We start from the raw sequence: 6,587 nt of genomic DNA, 5'->3' as shown, positions 1-6,587 counted from the left end.
ATAATAAGACCAATGGCAAACAGTAGTAATGGCCCTTAACCAAAATACCCACACAAGCAGGGTTAACTATATTTCTGCCTTTATAAGAAAAATGTAAATCTCAACAATAAGTATAAAATAATAATTCCGTTTCCTGATTGTAAAGTTGGAATACCTAAAGTAAGCATTATCAGAGTGGTAATATAAGTCCAGGTAATTCCTGTGTGGGTGCTTTAGAATTATAAAGAGGTAAGGATGATAAACTTTTATCTGTAACCAAATGATCCACATGAGCATAAGTGTTACCAACTTATACCAATTTATACATCACAAAACCTATACCTGCAGGCCAGAGGTACCCAGGATGGTGAAATTCAGAAACCAACACCTCAACCCTTTCTCCTTGTAGATTGTAAGCTCTTTTGGGAAGGGCTCTCTCTTTGCCTCTTGTATTGGTTATTGATTGCTTTATATGTTACTCTGTATGTCCAATGTATGAAACCCACTTATTGTACAGCGCTGCGGAATATGTTGGCCAGTTGACACTGGCAACTGATTGTTTCATCCAAGCTTTCTTAAATGTTTTTTTTCCATTCAGTAGCACCATTTGTAGCTGGGTGAATATGTGGGGTAAATTTGTGTCTTACACCATTTTTCCTTAAACAGTACTGGTACTTCTGAGATGTGAATTGGGGTCCAATTTATAAACCAACTAATTTGCCAGTCAATAAAAGCTAATTTTAGTAACCCTGTATTTTTTAGTTGCTAAAAAGCCATACATCCCTTTCTTAAGAAGAGAATTATATTATGATGGCACCTCCCCTCTTCTAATTTCAATGATTGGTCTCTTTTCTGCTATTAGGACCTACTCAGTCATGGCATGTACCATACCAACAGCCCCTGAAGATGCAGGGGTGTCCAACCCCTTAAAGAGTTTGGTGGGAGGTAGTCCTATGCCACTGGATCTTCTGGTGAATAAGTCATCTAAGAGTTTACTGTATTGTTCCTTAAAAGTGGCCCCATCCTTGGCAGCTATTTTACTGGCTAAGCCAGAAAAATACTGTCCAGGTGGCAACCGTAGCCACTATAGTAACACTATAGTAAGCATCTATTTTAAAAGTAAGCTAATTTCACTACTTGGCTTGGTGTTTTTGTTATTGGTAAATTTTATGGTTATAACTAAAGTTACAAAAGTAGTGATCACATCCCGCCAAAATCCTGGTCATACGTGTCCACAATTTTGTACAAAATAGTGTAAAATTGCAGTCTTGAATTTATGATTTGGGATTATTTCATGATTATTCATGATTATTTCATTTGGAACAAACATCCATTGCATAAAATAAAAATGGTAAATTATGGCAACTATAACATATCATTACTGCTACTGGCCAAGCTTTAGAACTGTTTGCAAGAATGGGACCTGCCGAGATTTTGAGAATTTGACACCACTTTGGGAAATTAAATAAAACGACAATATAAAAAATAAAATATCTCAACTCCATATACAGTAAATATAAGATTAACAGAAGTAATCAATTAAGACATTTAAGAGTTTCTAATATGAATTCTAACCATTCCTAATATATCCTGAACCAGTTTAAAAACCTTCACTGACACTCCAGTCTTTTCTTTTATTATTATTTCTTGTACAAAACAAATCTCTCAAGGGAATTACAAACCGGACACTATGGTGCAGTACACTTGATTAGTCATGATAAAGTGCCATAATAATTAAGGGTAATCCATTTTGTACTTCCCTATAAAGATTTGCTTTTGTATAGAAGTGTCCAGATTGTTCTGAAATGAATAGGCAAAAAATGTTTTTTTGTGGTAAAAAAAAAAAGCTAGTAATTTGTTTACATGGGGTCCAAAGTTATGTTGCTACTGGCTTCTGTGCACTCTTCTTCTACTATGCCCTTTTAAAAAATCCATTGAATAAACATGAGCATAAGAGCAATCCCCATAAAATCAGAGAATAGAAATACAGGGCCATAAAGCAGTAAATATGTATGTGTATTTGCAGCCACCTACTGCCAAGCTGGCAGAATGCATATATTTTTAATATCTGAGCATTCACTGCACACTATTTTATTATTACATATTATTAAGATAACATCTTAATGAACAACAGAACTCCACAATTGATTAGTTTAGAAATGCTAAGCTAATGTATAGTGCTACTTTTGTTCCCAAAGCTGTCAATAAATCACAACTGATAATATAAATCCACATGCCCTGCTTGGGATGAAGAGTTCTTTAGACACCCTATCTAATCATGTACCCTGCTGACACCTGCAAGCCTCACTTTGAAATACAACTCTAGTAGAGTTAATCCACATTAGATTATAAATTCTGGAAAGCAGTGTGTTTTTGCCTTTTGTATTGATAAAAATGTGTATGTTTGGTGTATACATCTTTCTGTTATACAGATAACAGGTATTTTATAAATACGTGTTTATAATAACAATCCTGTGCAAACTGTAGTGTCTGGGGGACTCCAAATAAAGGGGCAGTTCGCCTTGCAATTAACATTAAGTATAATGCATATAAGGAGTAGGATAAATTATGTTAGATAAACACTGTCATTTAAAGTTTAGCTGCCAGGTGGTGCCCTGAAAGTGGAAAGTCCCTGGGAGAGGCTATATATGGGAGAATACAAATTACTACTTTCTCTTTGGCTGAGAAGGAGAACAAGTAAATGATGCTGAGGAGCCTGAGGCCTGACACCTCAGCTAGATAACAACTATGTATGTATATGTATGTATAACTTTATTTATAAAGTGTCACAAGGGTATGCAGTGCTGTACAATCTTACAAAATAAAAAATTACACACAGGGAGGACAAGTTTTATAATAAACAAATACAATAAATATATATAAATGCACAGGGAATAAGTGCTATGTGGTATGAGACACAGTAGGAAGGAGGTCCCTGCCCCGTAGAGCTTACAATCTAAGTAGTAAATAACTAATTGCAGCCAGAGCTGGAAATGGGGTAGGCAGAAGTGCTGGGCATGTACCTCTTCTGCCTGACTTCCCCTAGTTTGCCATTCTGTAACAACTTTTGTTAGGCCCATGTGGAGGCTGCAACAGTGGTGCACATCAGATGCCCCTCTGCTCTAGTCACTGCATAGCCAACCCTCTGCTCCTTATTTCACTTTGGGGGGGGGACCCTGAGGGAGTGCTGCAGTGTAAATCAGTGCTCCTGCTTGCCACCACCCCCTCTGGTCTCATCACTACATAGCCTTACCCACTAGTAACTTCACTTTGGCGGAAAGGTGTTTAACAGCAGGGAGCTTGCCTGAGAGATACATGGGTTTGGCCCAGCACTGATTGTAGCTGTTTTGTATACTTTGCTCACTGCCTTTCCAAAAGGAAGTGATTCTAAATATCCAAGATTGTGGACAGCTTCATTACTAAGCAATCCACAAAGCATAATAGCTTGATTTTGCATTTCATTACTTTGTACCTTGAAGAATTTCTGGATGGAATGTATTGTTATTTCAACTGTATTCAAATTTAACTGAACAGTTAACTAAATATATGCCAGTGTGAAAGAACAGGTACTTATTTTTTTGGTTAGTAGGCACTAATCTATGTGGAATTCTCTACAATTCAATTAAAAATGCCTAACATGCCTTATTTGTCAGGAAAACACAAAAAGTCAGTTACCTGCTTGAGTGCTAAGGAAATGGTCCCGACTTGAAATGAAATTGAGCTGAAATGCTTGCTTTATTTACATCAATTATGATATTGTTTTTATAGGTTCCTTTTTTAAATTGCTCCAAATTATGCAGTCCTGGGTATTACAAAAATCCTTTATTAGCTCCTGCTAGCAATGCATTCTTGCTGAACAATATTATTCTCCTGAAGCTGGTAAGTATCTGTAGGCTAGGGATGGTACACTTGTAGTCTGTGTTTTATACATACAACGTACATATACACATACACACGCTCATAAAGGGTATGCTAACACAGATGGAGCACGGGTGGACTGGTCCATCAGGGTGCCTGGGAAAATCCTGGTGGGTCCCAGTCCCATTATCTGCACCAGCCACTATTTACTGCACCTCATAATCTGCTTCATTTGGCCTGCCATTACATGAGTACAGGTAAGGTTCTCCGATGAGTCCCAGTTTAACACTCTACCCAAGTATCCTCTGCACCCATTGGACAGGCACACATTGAAATAGCAAACGTGCCAGGTACTGTACTGCTCATGCACCTGCATATGTTGTGCATTGTATTCAACATGGTTGTGTGGTACTCATTAAGAATGTCTCATTAGCCTAAACAGATATAGGAGGGAATAAAATGGAGGCATGGTACATAACATTTTTATATTTGCATTTTTTTTATTTTATAGATTTAAAGGAGTGTTTAGAGTGTCCTTCTACACTTTGGTTATATAATGGAAGCTCCCACTGTAAAATCAAATACTTTCAGTGGGGTAAATCAATTGCTAATGTTTATTAGCTTATTAATTTTCAAAACATTTATTTTTTTGCTAGGGTTTATTACAAGAGCAGTGTTTATAAGGTATGCAGATACCCCAACCGTTAAAGCCACAGGAGGAAATTATACCTATTACAAATATCTTCATTACAATGCATGATAACCACTGGATTTTTTTATAGTTCAGCCAAATAACATTATCTGCCACATCAGGCAACCTTTCTATGGTATCAGCTTCACCATCTCTGTTTCATGCATTCTGATGAAGTTGATTTGAATTCTCCTAGCATTTGAGTCAGCCAAAAAGAACAAGCTTATAATGAAATTGACTTACCAACCACTGGTTATTATTGTGTGCTAACAGTGGGACAGTTACAGTATGTCTTTGCATATTATGGTATGTACTCAAGGACCCTTTTGTTGAAGAAATTGACAATGTACATATCTATATCATCCAGTGTAATGAAGGATCCATTCTGTCATGCTGGGGTACAGTATATAGATATTCTTGATATATAGATATTCTAGATATTATATGTTTAATGTTAGTTTGCAAAGTTTGAAACTTGTGAAGCACAGCATATCACTTTCGGCAAGCTTATATACAGTACATTTGTTTGGATAATTTTTATTCCCATCTATATCAGATCTGATGACATGTATCCCTCTGCAGTACAAGCCCTGGCTATACTGGCGTCAGTCTATGGAATGGTAATTTGCCACCTTATGGCAGTTCTGTATATTACATTGTTTAAAAGTAAAACCAACAGCAGAGAAATGATTTGCAAAGTATTTTTAGATTCTATAGAACAATAAAGTGAGTATTCTTTGTATATACATAACAGTGCCAGAAACCTTACATCAGGTTGCACTAATAGAAAGATTAACACACATAATGGTTCAGGCACTACAATGAAATTAAGAGCTATAAAGTTATTAAAGACCACACCTTACACTTCTTCCAATCTGAATCCACATTATAATTTTCTTCAGTATCAATTAAAGGACAATGAAAGGTTAATATAAATTAAAAGTAAGTCTAAAGGCATTCTTTTTAAGTACTTACTGCATATCTAAATTCCTCTCTGAGATATGGTGCTAGCAGCCTACAGCAGTGTAAAGACTACAGTGACATCACTGAAATCTCTCTGTCCTTCCTGTAGGTGCCAGCGGCAGCCTTCCTATTCTCTGAGCATGTGTGTAAAACCCAAGACAGGCACCTTTGTGAACGTGCTTGCTGGAATGCCTTTGATCTTCTCCAGTGTCACATTTGGCTTCTATACTAATGAAGTGTTAGCTCTGGAGACTATTCACAGATTATTTCAATGTGCAGTGTAATGATCTATTAATATGGATGCAGCCTTTGAATTACTGGTGAAAGTTAAAAGCCATAGGAGAAACACCATTATTTGTTCTCTGGTTCCTCATGTTGTGCATAGATAAATATCAGTATGCAGCATTATACCATACCATACATGTGCTCTTGTAGCTCAATGAGTAAGTGAGGAGGTACAATGGGGTGTATGAATGTATTTATTTGTTTATATAGAACCAAAATTATATGCAGTGCTTTACAAGGTGTGAACACAGACAGGGGTATAGTTATAATAAGTTATGTTATAATCAGAAGAGAGGTTGCAAGTTCAAACCCTTATAATTGTTTTATTTCTTAGATCACAATATTGTTTATTACTCTACTGCTAAATCTGTATATATATTATTTGCTGTGCAGGAGTAAACTGACACTACAGCTCCTTGCACCTTAATAAATGCTATTGTCAGGCACAATATTTGTGGCTAAACCTTGTATGTGTTTGACAGTCTTGCTCTGGACTACAACTCAGAAACTTGATAATCAGTAATGCCCAGTGAGGATTTCTGAATTTGTGTATTCAGTATGTGTGTTATAACCCTTAGAAGGCCCGGACTGTGGATTGTGGCAAATGACAAAGGGGCTGTTATAAGATGCCGTAGTAGACAGTTTGAATTTATTGGGCCTTTGGGTGGGTTATTTAGGCCAAGCAGTTATATCTTGATATTAGGGTTACCACTTAGATTGTTAGCTCTATGGGACAGAGACCTCCTCCCTACTCATACCACATGGCACTTACTCCCTGTGTATTTATACTTATTTATTGTATTTATTATAA

Source organism: Xenopus tropicalis, chromosome 5 (genome assembly GCF_000004195.4).
Source record: "Xenopus tropicalis strain Nigerian chromosome 5, UCB_Xtro_10.0, whole genome shotgun sequence".
In the NCBI taxonomy this organism is placed as follows: domain Eukaryota; kingdom Metazoa; phylum Chordata; class Amphibia; order Anura; family Pipidae; genus Xenopus; species Xenopus tropicalis.
The sequence above is the reverse complement of the archived record's forward strand: the minus strand, read 5'-3'. Positions refer to the sequence as shown.